Raw genomic sequence first — 15,603 nt, forward strand, 5'->3', positions numbered from 1 at the left:
TTGTATATATAAGTGATTTTAGATCTGACAATATTGTATGCGTCCCATAAAAATTGCACTAATACTGAAAAACTTCCTGCTGCCATCTGTAGTATTATATATATAATTGATTTGCGATCTGACAATATTTCTTAATTGTCCCATTGAAATCTCCATAATAATGCTGTTCAAAAGTGTGGTTTACATATATGTTGTATTGTAGTATTGAGTGTTAAAGTTCCTAAAGTTCCTAAAGGGGCGGTACAGTGGTGAATCTGTGATGTGTATGGTTGAATCTTCTAATGACGTCATGATATTCTTAACCTGCCTATGTAGTTCTTAAATCCTCATTGTGTTGTTGTATTGTGCTACATTGTTATTGTGTGCTGAATAAAATATAAATGTGTGCTTTTTGGTTGCGTCATGGGTGATACGTGTTATGTACATGTACGTATATATTGTGATTGTGTCCCACATATGCTGACTTCTATATAGCGGTCTGGCATTGTTGTTCCTTCCCATAAAGTGACATCTGTAATCTGGTGTAATGATGTTTTTGTTGTAGGTAATTCCTAATGGTTTATTGTGATGGAATCATGATGTTAAAAGTACAGTCAAATCCATATGTTGTGTTTTGTGATTCCTGTAGAGAATGTAATGTGTTTGTCCCCCATCATTTGAATGCACATGTATGAGTGAATGTTAAAAGTAATATATGTGCATCCATGAGTGATTATGTGTTAAGCCTATGTAAATATGCAGTTGCTGCAAGCATATGAGTTGAATAACTGAAATGCAATAATAAAGGTAAATGAGAGGTGTTTCCCATTGTGTACTGTTTGTGAATCCAGAAATGTTTAGTGAATTTTATTTTAATTTTAAATGTAATTTTATTGAAATAATAATGTGTTACTAGTGATGTGGATTTGTAGTTGATGTAATCTAAAAGTGTGAAACAATTTTATGGTGTTGTGAATATTCAATAATTAAAAACCATAAGTCCACCATAGGGAAATAGTCATTTCTTAATCTATTTATCATAGCTGGGTCTAACGCATGAAATCATGTATTTTCTAGCGCTGGTATTTGGAGTTTTTCAGTCTACGCTATTTGCGTGCGTTAGGGAAATGAGGGTTTCGCGTGCACGAGCACGTCTTCCCAATAGAAGTCAATGGAGGCTCTAAAGATTTCTAATTTTTTTTTCTAAGACTGGTTTTCCTCGTAAAGTGAGTGACGTCATGAGCTTGTGTGAAAAAGTAACTAAATCGTGTTCTTTTTGTAATAAATAAATATTTTGTGTATGTCAAGTGGTGTATATTGTTTGTATGCATCGATGAGTGTATGTTTGTGATAATGTTATTAGTTAGATGTAGGTATATGAGGGTCTTTTCCCGTATGTCCATGTAAGTCAATGGGAAAATGGATTTGTGTGGATTTTTTTCAAACACCCGAGATCTCGCAACTTTAATACTTTGTATTTTGCTGAAAAAATATTAAATATGAAAAATAAATATAGTGTAGTGTTTGTATGAGTGTAAGTGTACTTTGTGTAATATTTTTTTTGGGATTCGTGGATGTTTTTTTTGTCGGTATATGTTTACTACTGGGTCTGAGGTGGCGGTAGAAATGTGAGCGTTAGGTGTATTTTGAGTGGCGGTAAATAAACTCGAAATACCGGAGTGCGTAAGAAACCCGCGTTAGGAGCCTCTAACGCTGGTTTTCACGGCTAACGCCGAACTCCAAATCTAGGCCCTAGCCTTTTATAATATAGGATATATATATATATATATATATATATATATATACACAGTATACTATTAGTTTAATATTAAGATCTCAAAGCTTCTTAGTCTACACCTTTGTGCTTCAGAACATGGCTACTATATGTTGATATTTTGTATAACAATCGTCAAGCGATACACACATGATAACTATTAAATGTTCTGTGTACTATGCTTTTTTCCGGATTTTCAAAATACAGACAATCACATTTAATTATTAATCATCGATAATTATAAATTTTATTTCAATTGCATACTCCATCGAAATTATGAAAAGCCTAACTTTGGTTCAGTATCTCTTTAATGCAACATTGATGTGTGTCCTTGAGCACCAGTAACACGTTATAATATTTGATTTTAACGTGTACACAACATATTATGTTTTACAGAGATTGATGTAACGTGAGATGGAGGAGGATGTGGCTCCCTTGGAATCTGATAGTACGTCAAATATATATAACATGTATATAACGAGTATTGTTTCAAAATCATAATATTGAAGAAAACTAAAGTCTCCAGCTTGGTCCCTTTAAAATATATTAGTCCATTATTTTTCAAATACATTACTAACCCCCTTTCTATATCATGCAGCATGAACATAGGAATTATGGATTTATTTGCTTATTTATGTATAAATTGTCATGAATGACATCATGATGTCACATGCATATTACATCCAAACACCCAATAATCATCTTATGATAGTACAGTCATTGCTATTCATCTGAGTGCCTAGGTGCAGACCATCTCATTATGTCCTCATTGTTTTGAGCTTCTCAGCCACTTCTAAGTATACATAAAACATAATCATGTTTAAATTAATTGATTTAATTTTATGATGTATGATATGTAAAGGGATTTGAAAATGATTTATATGTAGACTGTCCATTTCACTCAAACAAACATTAATATTCCTCTAACCTAAAAAGTTCAATTCTGAATGTGTCTATTAATATTGGGATGACATACATTTAATCCTAATGTAAAAGAGATTTTCACAAAACATACTCTGTAATGTCAGATAGATAACATTCTATTCTTAATTAGTGATGTCCCAAACTGTTCGCCGGAGAACAGTTCCCGGCGAACATTGCTTGTTCGCGTTCGCCGCCGCGGGCTAACATATGCGATGTTCGATCCGCCCCCTATTCATCATCATTGAGTAAACTTTGACCCTGTATCTCACAGTCTGCAGACACATTACAGCCAATCAGCAGCAGACACTCCCTTCCAGACCCTCCCAGGTCCTGGGCAGCAGCCATTTTAGAATCATTGTGATGCAGCTTTTGAAGAGAGAGGAGGTTTAGTGTTGCAGCTCCTGATTTTATAGGGAAATTGATAGCTAGGCTAGTGTATTTAGTCTCCACTACAGTCCTGAAGGACTCATCTGATCTCTGCTGTAAGGACAGCACCCCAAAAAGCCCTTTTTAGGGCTACATCTGGCTTTTTTTTTTTTTTTTTTTTTTTGCATAGGGCTAGAACTCAAGTCGTTTTTTTTTTTTTGCATTTGCCTGCCTGCCACCAGCCTGTGTGTGAGCCTCACAGCATATATTGTGCCAACTTGCTCACTGCCACCACTCATATCTGGTGGTGTAACATTATTTTAAATTAAAAAAAAAAAACTTTTACATTAGTTTGCTAATTGCAAGTTTAATCTAATTTCATTTTCCATCAGGCCTGGGTCTCTCAGGCACACAGCATATACTGTTATTAATTGCTCTGTGCCACCACTCATATCTGGTGGTCTAATATTAGTGTAAATTAAAAAAAAACAAAAAAAAAACTTTTACATTAGTTTGCTAATTGCAAGTTTAATCTAATTTCATTTTCCATCAGGCCTGGGTCTCTCAGGCACACAGCATATACTGTTATTAATTGCTCTGTGCCACCACTCATATCTGGTGGTGTAACATTATTTTAAATTTTAAAAAAAAAAAACTTTTACATTAGTTTGCTAATTGCAAGTTTAATCTAATTTCATTTCCCATCAGGCCTGTGTGCTAGGCCCACAGCAAGCATATACTGTGATTAATTGCTCTGTGCCACCACTCATATCTGGTGGTGTAACGTAACATTATTGTAAATTTAAAAAAAAAACTAATTTACATTAGTTTGTTAGTGTAATCTAATTTAATTTTCCATCAGGCCTAGGTCTCTCAGGCACACAGCATATACTGTTATTAATTGCTCTGTGCCACCACTCATATCTGGTGTAACATTATTTTAAATTTAAAAAACAAAACTTTTACATTAGTTTGCTAATTGCAAGTTTAATCTAATTTCATTTTCCATCAGGCCTGTGTGCCAGTCCCACAGCAAGCATATACTGTGATTAATTCCTCTGTGCCACCAATCATATCTGGTGGTGTAACGTAACATTATTGTAAATTTAAAGAAAAACAAATTTACATTAGTTTGTTAGTGTAATCTAATTTCATTTTCCATCAGGCCTGGGTCTCTCAGGAACACAGCATATACTGTTATTAATTGCTCTGTACCACCACTCATATCTGGTGTAACATTATTTTAAATTTTAAAAATAAAAAACTTTTACATTAGTTTGCTAATTGCAAGTTTAATCTAATTTCATTTTCCATCAGGCCTGTGTGCCAGGCCCACAGCAAGCATATACTGTGAGTAATTCCTCTGTGCCACCACTCATATCTGGTAGTGTAACGTAACATTATTGTAAATTTAAAAAAAAAATAATTTACATTAGTTTGTTAGTGTAATCTAATTTCATTTTCCATCAGGCCTGGTTCTCTCAGGCACACAGCATATACTGTTATTAATTGCTCTGTGCCACCACTCATATCTGGTGTAACATTATTTTAAATTTAAAAACAAAACTTTTACATTAGTTTGCTAATTGCAAGTTTAATCTAATTTCATTTTCCATCAGGCCTGTGTGCCAGGCCCACAGCAAGCATATACTGCGATTAATTCCTCTGTGCCACCACTCATATCTGGTGGTGTAACATTATTGTCAATTTAAAAAAAAAAAATTACATTAGTTTGTTAGTGTAATCTAATTTCATTTTCCATCAGGCCTGGGTCTCTCAGGCACACAGCATATACTGTGATTAATTGCTCTGTGCCACCACTCATATCTGTTGTAACATTAGTGTAAATGTTTTAAAAAAAATTTTTTACATCAGTCTGCTAGTGTTATTTAATTTTAGTTGCCAGGCCAGCCTGCAACTAGTGCTAGCCTGTGTGTCAGGCTCCCAGCATATACTGTGCCTACTTCCATCCCCAGTGCCACCACTTATATCTGTTGTAACATTAGTGTAACTTTTAAAAAAAAAACTTTTACATCAGTCTGCTAGTGTTTTTTTAATTTTAGTTTCCAGGCCAGCCTGCCACTACAGGGAGTGCAGAATTATTAGGCAAATGAGTATTTTGACCACATCATCCTCTTTATGCATGTTGTCTTACTCCAAGCTGTATAGGCTTGAAAGCCTACTACCAATTAAGCATATTAGGTGATGTGCATCTCTGTAATGAGAAGGGGTGTGATCTAATGACAACACCCTATATCAGGTGTGCATAATTATTAGGCAACTTCCTTTCCTTTGGCAAAATGGGTCAAAAGAAGGACTTGACAGGCTCAGAAAAGTCAAAAAAGTGAGATATCTTGCAGAGGGATGCAGCACTCTTAAAATTGCAAAGCTTCTGAAGCGTGATCATTCAAAATAGTCAACAGGGTCGCAAGAAGCGTGTGGAAAAACCAAGGCGCAAAATAACTGCCCATGAACTGAGAAAAGTCAAGCGTGCAGCTGTCAAGATGCCACTTGCCACCAGTTTGGCCATATTTCAGAGCTGCAACATCACTGGAGTGCCCAAAAGCACAAGGTGTGCAATACTCAGAGACATGGCCAAGGTAAGAAAGGCTGAAAGACGACCACCACTGAACAAGACACACAAGCTGAAACGTCAAGACTGGGCCAAGAAATATCTCAAGACTGATTTTTCTAAGGTTTTATGGATTGATGAAATGAGAGTGAGTCTTGATGGGCCAGATGGATGGGCCCGTGGCTGGATTGGTAAAGGGCAGAGAGCTCCAGTCCGACTCAGACGCCAGCAAGGTGGAGGTGGAGTACTGGTTTGGGCTGGTATCATCAAAGATGAGCTTGTTGGGCCTTTTCGGGTTGAGGATGGAGTCAAGCTCAACTCCCAGTCCTACTGCCAGTTTCTGGAAGACACCTTCTTCAAGCAGTGGTACAGGAAGAAGTCTGCATCCTTCAAGAAAAACATGATTTTCATGCAGGACAATGCTCCATCACACGCGTCCAAGTACTCCACAGCGTGGCTGGCAAGAAAGGGTATAAAAGAAGAAAATCTAATGACATGGCCTCCTTGTTCACCTGATATGAACCCCATTGAGAACCTGTGGTCCATCATCAAATGTGAGATTTACAAGGAGGGAAAACAGTACACCTCTCTGAACAGTGTCTGGGAGGCTGTGGTTGCTGCTGCACGCAATGTTGATGGTGAACAGATCAAAACACTGACAGAATCCATGGATGGCAGGCTTTTGAGTGTCCTTGCAAAGTAAGGTGGCTATATTGGTCACTGATTTGTTTTTGTTTTGTTTTTGAATGTCAGAAATGTATATTTGTGAATGTTGAGATGTTATATTGGTTTCACTGGTAAAAATAAATAATTGAAATGGGTATATATTTGTTTTTTGTTAAGTTGCCTAATAATTATGCACAGTAATAGTCACCTGCACACACAGATATCCCCCTAAAATAGCTAAAACTAAAAACAAACTAAAAACTACTTCCAAAAATATTCAGCTTTGATATTAATGAGTTTTTTGGGTTCATTGAGAACATGGTTGTTGTTCAATAATAAAATTAATCCTCAAAAATGCAACTTGCCTAATAATTCTGCACTCCCTGTAGTGTCAGCCTGTGTGTCAGGCTCCCATCATATACTGTGCCTACTTCCATCCTCAGTGCCACCACTCATATCTTCTTCTTTAATAGTAGTGTAAGTTTACATTTAAAAAAAATTAAACTTTTTGGATTGTGAAACATCAGTCTGCTTTTTTGTTTCAGGCTCACAGCGTATACTGTGCCCACTTGCCCAGTGCCAACACACCTATCTTTTTTAATAGTAGTGTAAGTGTAAATTAAAAAAAAATTAACTTTTTGGATTGTGAAACATCAGTCTGCTTTTTTGTGTCAGGCTACCAGTGTATACTGTGCCCACTTGCCCAGTGGCACCACTCATATTTTGTTTAATAGTAGTGTAAGTCTACATAAAAAAAAAATGACAGGCAGAGGCAGGCCACCCCGCAGGGGCCGTCGTGGTCGTGGTGCTGTTATTTCCTTTGGCCATAGAATAATGCCCAGTGTTAGGGCACGTACCATGAACCCGAAAAGTTCTGATGAAATAGTTAACTTTATAACACAGGACACCCAATCTGCTACAGCTTCCGCTCATAACCTTGACGCACCATCCACCTCCAGCATAGCTTCGGGCACCTCTCAACTTGTGACCAGTGCCACTCGCACGCCTGCCGCCACCATCAAAACTAGCACCACAGCCGCTTCACTTGATCTGTCAGAGGAGTTATTGACAAATCAGTTGGAAGAAATGAGTGATGCGCAACCATCATTGACAGAGGATGTAGATAACAGTGATATGTCTCAGTCAGGCAGCATTACAGGCATGGACGTATGGTGTGATGATGATGATGTTGTACCCGCTGCTGCTTCCTTTCTTGATGTGTCAGATACAAGTGAAGCGGTTGATGATGTGTCCGTGGATGTCACGTGGGTGCCCGCTAGAAGAGAAGAAGAAGAGGGGGAAAGTTCAGATAGGGAGACAGAGAGGAGGAGGAGGAGACGAGTTGGAAGCAGGCGGAGGTCGTCGCAAGGAGATAGTGGCACAGTCAGACAGCATGCATTGGCCCCCGGGGTCAGCCAGACAGCACGCCAATCAACGCATGCTGTTGCCACCACCAGAATGCCGTCATCGCAGAGCTCAGCAGTGTGGAATTTTTTTTGTGTGTCTGCCTCTGACAACAGCGATGCCATTTGCAACCTGTGCCAAAAGAAACGGAGTCATGGGAAGTCCAACACCCACCTAGGTACAACTGCTTTGCGAAGGCACATGGTCTCACATCACAAACGCCGATGGGATGAACACATGAGTAGAAGCAGCACCCAAACTCAAAGCAGCCATCCTCCTCCTGCTCCAGCATCTTCATCCACATCAACCACTGCTGTCCTCCTTGCCCCCTCTCAACCTTCCGCCACTCAGTCTCTCTTATGTAGCAGTTCCTGCTCATCTGCCCACAGTCAGGTGTCTGTCAAGGAAATGTTTGAGCGTCAGAAGCCAATGTCCCAAAGCCACCCCCTTGCCCGGCGACTGACAGCTTTTACCATACAAGCTGGTGGAGTCTGAGGCGTTCAAAAAATTTGTATCTATTGGGACACCGCAGTGGAAGGTACCCGGCTGAAAAAAAAATTCTCAAAAGGCAATCCCCAACCTGTACTCGATTGTGCGAAAGGAAGTAATGTCATGTCTGGCACACACCGTTGGGGCAAGGGTCCATATGACCACAGATAGCTGGTCTGCAAAGCATGGTCAGGGCAGGTATATCACCTACACTGCTCATTGGGTAAACCTGCTTACGGCTGGCAAGCATGGAATGCGTGGCTCTGCAGAGGAGTTGGTGACACCGCCAGGACTTGCAGGCAGGTCTGCTGCTACCTCCTCTACTCCTCCTACTCCATCCTCTTCCATAACCTCTTCCTCGGCTGATTGCTCTTCTGCTGCGGCATCTTTCTCCACATCAACGGCACCTCCCTCCCAGCTCCCCAGGTACTATTCAACATCCCGGGTACGGCAGTGTCACGCCGTCTGGGGGTTGACTTGCCTCAAAGCAGAGAGTCACATGGCACCGGCACTCCTGTCCGCCCTGAACGCACAGGTGGATCAGTGGCAGACTCCGCACCAACTGGAGATTTGCAAGGTTGTTTCTGACAATGGAAGTAATTTGGTGGCAGCATTGAAATTGGGCATGCATGGCACTTGTGTGTAATCTGATTGTACAACGCTTTGTGCTTAAGTACCCAGGCTTACAGGATGTCCTGAAGCAGGCCAGGAAGGTGTGTGGCCATTTCAGGCATTCCTACATGGCCATGGCGCACTTGTCCGATATCCAGCGTGGAAACAACCTGCCAGTGAGGCGCTTAATTTGCGACAGCCCGACACGTTGGAATTCAACACTCCTAATGTTCGATCGCCTGCTCCAACAAGAAAGAGCTGTTAACGAGTATTTGTATGACCGGGGTGCTAGGACAGCCTCTGGGGAGCTGGGGATTTTTTTCCACGTTACTGGATGCTCATGCGCAATGCCTGTAGGCTCATGCGTCCTTTTGAGGAGGTGACAAACCTTGTCAGTCGCACCGAAGGCACCATTTGCGACATCATACCATTTGTTTTCTTCCTGGAGCATGCCCTGTGAAGAGTGCTGGATCAGGCCGTAGATGAGCGTGAAGAGGAAGAGGAAGAGTTGTGGTCTCCATCACCACAAGAATCAGCCTTATCAGCATTGCTTAATGGAACAGCGGCAACGCAGGAAGAGGATCGTGAGGAAGAGGAGTCAGAGGAGGAATGTGGCTTTGAGAAGGAAGACCAAGCACAACAGGCATCCCAGGGTGCTCGTTGTTGTCACCTATCTGGTACCCGTGGTGTTGTACATGGCTGGGGGGAAGAAGATACCTTCAGTGAGATCAGTGAGGAAGAGGAACGGGACATGATTAGCTCGGCATCCAACCTTGTGCAAATGGGGTCTTTCATGCTGTCATGCCTGCTGAGGGACCCTCGTATAAAAAAGCTTAAGGAGAACGACCTGTACTGGGTGTCCACGCTACTAGACCCCCAGTATAAGCATAAAGTAACTGAAATGTTACCAGTTTCCCGCAAGTCGGAAAGGATGGAGCAGTTCAAAAATAAATTAAAAACTATGCTTTACACAGCGTATAAGGGTGATGTCACAGCAGCACAAACGGGAATCGAACAGGGGAAGAGATGAAATTAATACTCCTCCCACGACCATGCCGGCAAGGACAGCGCGCTTTCCAGACGTGTTGTTGATGGAGGACACATTTGTTAACTTAGTGGAGAATGAAATTAAGCAATTACAGATTACAACTAAGAACAAGGCTAATGCTAGGATAAAAAAAGCAACAACGGATAATTTTTCTAAAAATTATAAACTAGCATTAAAACCATTAAAATCCAATAAAAATGTAATACTGAAGGGGGCGGATAAAGGTGGAGCCACTGTAGTAATGGACAAGGCTTACTACATACAAGAGATTAGGACACAATTGGGGGACCCAGACACATACAATCAAATATCCACTAATCCAGTGTATAAAATACAAAAAGAGATAAGATACATCTTGGATCAGGCTGTGAAGGCCGAAATCATATATAAAAAATTAGCGGAATATTTGTATGTTCTTCAAACCTAGGACACCGGTATTCTACACGGTACCTAAAGTCCATAAGGACTTAAAAAGACCACCTGGGAGGCCCATAGTGTCCAGTGTGGAGTCTATCATTACGAACATATCAAAATTTCAGGACAGATTACTTCAACCTGAAGTTACCAAAATGGCTAGTTTTGTGAAGGACACAGGTCACTTTCTTGAGAAGGCAAAAATGTTGGAATTACCAACAAGCCGGTATCTGCTGTTCACCATGGATTTCAGGAGTTTATATACATCCATTAATCATGAGACTGGAATATCCATTATTAGAAAGACACTCATGGTGAGCGGCAGATACACGGCTGACCAATGTGAGTTTGTAGAGAGACTGTTATGCCTAGTCTTATATTGGAACTATTTTCTTTTCCAGGATGATTGGTTTATCCAGGTCAAGGGCACGGCAATGGGCTCCAACGTCGCCCCATCAAACGCAAATTTGTTTATGAATGAATTCGAAGAGAGGAGAGTCTATGAAAATCACCTCTATAAGAAATATGGAGCAGTGTGGTGGAGGTACATAGACGACATATTCGGCATGTGGTGGGGCGACGTTGGAACCCTAGAGAGGTTTGTCAGAGAGCTCAATGTAGAGGTAAGAGGATTATATTTCACTATTACACACAGCGAGGAGTCCGTCACCTTCCTGGATACAAAGATAAGCAAAACTGTTGAAGGATTAAAATTTGATCTCTATGTTAAAGAGACTGATAAGAATACTCTGCTAAAATATGATAGCTTTCATCCCAGCAGATTGGTGGATTCCTTGCCCAAGAGCCAGCTGCTCAGGGTACAGAGAATAGTCAGTGATGAGAAGGAAAGAACAACTAGACTAGAACAGATGAAGAACAAGTTTCTAACTAGAGGGTATCCTTCCAAACTAATTGACAACAAGCTAGAAGAGGTAAGACATCCTAGACCCAAGAAAGATAAAAAAGATACAAAGGATAGGATAGTATTCGTGTCCCAACATAACCCGTACAGTAATAAGGTGAGCAAAATTATCAGAAAGAATTGTCACATACTAAAAAATTGCAACCCAGATATACCACAATTACAAGACCCTCCGCTTATGGCCTATAGGCGGGTGAGGAACATAGGGGACCATTTGGTAAGATCAGATGTGGGCCCTAGTAGAGTATGCAGACAAACATATATAGGCAGCAAAAAGAAAGGGAGCTACCCATGTTTGGGGTGCATGTCCTGTAGTTCTATCATTAAGGGTCCTTATTTTTTTCACCCACAAAGTGGCAAAAAATTTACAATTGAAGGTTTTTATACATGTGATAGTACACATGTTATTTACCTCATTAAATGTCCGTGTTCCCTTATCTATTTGGGGGAAACTACCCAAAAGATCAGGGACCGCCTTACACAACATCGTAGCAACATCAGGAAAAAAAAATGTTGAGGCCCCCCTAGCTAAACACTTTATAGAGAAGGGACTTGGGATTAGCCAATTACGGTGGCAAGTGATAGAACAGGTACAGACACCTAGGAATGGATCAGACCGTGAGCAGTTGCTCAAACAAAGAGAAATGTGGTGGATCCATAAAATGGAATCTATGATACCAAAAGGGTTAAATAGAGATTTTGATCTGTCATGTTTTTTGTAAATCCTTAACAACAATTCTGTAATGGATCATTGCAATTACAGTAGCATATATTTTAGTTTATAAAATGTGATTATACATTGATAAGTACCATGGATCCATAACAGAACATATGTAGCTGCAAATGAATCTTCCTATAGTGACACTTGTTTTTAATAATTGTTACATATGCATCCTATTGAAAAGAAAAAATGTGCAGAGGTGTAATATGAAAATACAACAGCAGATGGCGCTAGAATATTGTTTGCAGCAATTTGGCGCGAGAAACTGAATGTCTAAAAAGGAATTTTGTTATTATGTAACAAAGAGCATGATTAAGTGACAGAAGGTCACAAAACGTTGCTTATTTTAACTTGGTCCTTCAATAAAAGATGAAAGTTTTATACCCATAAAGTGCTGGTGGACTATATGAATTGTTGATGGAGGACATGCGGACCTTTTTAACTCCTATGCATCGCCACAGCCCTTCGGGATCCAGCCTCAGAGAAAGACTCAACCGACAGGTATCAGACTACCTAGCATTAACTGCGGATCTCGACACTCTTAGGAGCGATGGACCCCTTGACTACTGGGTGTGCAGGCTTGACCTGTGGCCTGAGCTCTCCCAATTTGCAATCGAACTTCTGGCCTGCCCCGCTTCAAGTGTCCTTTCATAAAGGACCTTCAGTGCAGCAGGAGTTTGTCACTGAGAAGAGAAGTCGCCTAGGTCAAAAAAGTCTTGATTATCTCACCTTTATTAAAATGAATGAGTGATGGATCCCGAAGGGACTGACATTGGGCGATACATTTGAGTAAAAAAGGCCTGATGAGATGAGCTGCCTTGGGCTACAAATGGTACACACGCTGCTGTATTTTATCTTCGAATGGCGGATGACTTGCGTGACTTATCCGCCAACAACTAGTGTTCAAGCCTCAAGGTTTTAGTGCACTTTAGAACTGTTCCACAAACATCAATTTTTCTTTCCGCTGCTAAAGCTTACGGCTGCAACAATACCTTATTTTTCAGGCATTTGAACATGCCTAATTTTTCTGGCCTCTGGTGATGCACTGTGGCTACAAAAACAAAACCAAAGAAAAAGGCACATAACAGTGTTTAAACTGTTAAGAATAGTAGTCATTAACACACCACTCATATCTGGTGGCACATTAGATTGCACGCGCAGTGCCCCAAATTTGAAGTAGGAGGACCGAACAAGCATCTTTTTCCATCTCCAGGTTCCTAAAATTTATCTCCAGGTTCCTAAAAACAATGCCATACCTGTAAAAGCAAGTGATGGCATATGGGGTCTTTCATGCTGTTGTGCCTGTTGAGGGTCCTTGACCCTCGTATAAAAAGGCTGAAGGAAAACGGGGTGTCCAAGCATCTTTTCCATCTCCCGGTTCCTAAAAATTATCTCCGGGTTCCTAAAATCGATGCCATACCTGTACTCGATTGTTCAAAAGGATGGCATATATGTGGTGTTTCCTGCTGTTGTTTCTGTTGAGGGTCCTGGACTCTCGTCTAAAAAGGCTGAAGGAGAACGAGCTGTACTGGGTGTCCAAGCATCTTTTTCCATCTCCCGGTTCCTAAAAATTATCTCCGGGTTCCTAAAATCGATGCCATACCTGTACTGGATTGTTCAAAAGGATGGCATATGTGGTGTTTCCTGCTGTTTCTGTTGAGGGTCCAGGACCCTCTTATAAAAAGGCTGAAGGAGAAAGAAGTGTACAGGTTGTCCAAGCATCTTTTTCCATCTCCCGGTTCCTAAAAATTATCTCCGGGTTCCTAAAATCGATGCCATACCTGTACTCTATTGTGCAAAAGGATGGCATAGGTGGTGTTTCATGCTGTTGTGTCTGCTGAGGGTCCTGGACCCTCGTATAAAAAGGTGGAAGAACGACCTGTACTGGATGTCAAAGCATCTTTTTCCATCTCCCGGTTCCTAAAAATTATCCCCGGGTTCCAATAATCAATGTCATACCTGTACTCTATTGTGCTAAAGGATGGCATATGTGGTGTTTCATTCTGTTGTTTCTGTTGAGGGTCCGGGACACTCATATAAAAAGGCTGAAGGAGAACGACCTGTACTGGATGTCAAAGCATCTTTTTCCATCTCCCGGTTCCTAAAAATTATCTTCGGGTTCCTAAAATCGATGCTCCTTTCAGGCAGGCCAGCTCTTTGCATACCAGCCCACAGATTCTGTAACAGATCTCTCTTGCAGGTAGAGTTGCAGAAAGGTCAGAACCACTGCAACTTGTATACCTGAAAGAATCAGACGGTCCCAGACCACATGTATGTCCTATTGTTGTATTTTGTTAGTATAATTATAGATCATGATGGCCATATAGACCTCCCCCGATAGGTGGGAGTAACAGGGATGAAAGTGCTAAGCATAGCACTACTTAACACAACCTTACCATGGGTCCCAGAACGCATGTTTTATTATTATATTTTGTAAGGGTAATCATGCAGGCCATATAGACCTCCCCGATAGGGGGAGTAAGAGGGATTAAACTGCTAAGAATAGTACTACTTAACACAACCTTGTTATCGTAGGTCCCAGACCACATGTCAGATTGTTGTACTTTGTTAGGCTAATTATATATCATGCCGGCCATATACACCTCCCCCGATAGGGGGAGTAACTGGTATTAAACTGCTAAGAATAGTACTACTTAACACAACATTACCATGGGTCCCAGACCACGTCTTATTGTTATACTTTGTAAGGGTAATTATATATCATGCTGGCCATATAGACCTCCACCAATAGGGGGAGTAACAGGGATGGAAGTGCTAAGAATAGTACTACTTAACACAACCTAGTTACCATGGGTCCCAGACCACGTGTTTTATTTTTATACTTTGTCAGGGTAATTATATATCTATCAAATCTATCTATTTATCTTCTATCGATTCTATCTAACTATCACTCTATGTATATCTATCTATCTATCTATCAAATCTATCTATCTCGTGTCCGGACTGTTTTGAGACAGCCACTTGTGTTTAGGCCAAATTTGAAGTAGTAGGACAGACCAATCACAGGGATGAAAGTGCTAAGAATAGTACTACTTAACACAACCTAGTTACCCATGGGTCCCAGTCCCAGACCGCATGTCTTGTTGTTTTATTTGGTTAGGGTAATCATGCAGGCCATATAGACCTCCCCCGATAGGGGTAGTAACAGGTATTAAACTAATAAGAACAGTACTACTGAAATAAACCTAGTTACCATGGGTCCCAGACCGCATGTTTTATTGTTGTACTTTGTTAGGCTAATCATGATGGCCATATAGACTTCCCCCGATAGGTGGGAGTAACAGGGATGAAAGTGCTAAAAAATAGTATTACTTAACACAACCTAGTTACCCATGGGTCCCAGTCCCAGACCGCATGTCTTGTTGTTTTATTTGGTCAAGGTAATCATGCAGGCCATATAGACCTCCCCCGATAGGGGTAGTAACAGGTATTAAACTAATAAGAACAGTACTACTAAAATAAACCTAGTTACCATGGGTCCCAGACTGCATGTTTTATTGTTGTACTTTGTTAGGCTAATCATGCAGGCCATATAGACCTCTCCCGATAGGTGGGAGTAACAGGGATGAAAGTGCTAAGAATAGTACTACTTAACACAACCTAGTTACCCATGGGTCCCAGTCCCAGACCGCATGTCTTGTTGTTTTATTTGGTCAAGGTAATCATGCAGGCCATATAGACCTCCCCCGAT

The sequence above is a fragment of the Bombina bombina genome, chromosome 5, assembly GCF_027579735.1.
Source record: "Bombina bombina isolate aBomBom1 chromosome 5, aBomBom1.pri, whole genome shotgun sequence".
NCBI classification, from domain to species: domain Eukaryota; kingdom Metazoa; phylum Chordata; class Amphibia; order Anura; family Bombinatoridae; genus Bombina; species Bombina bombina.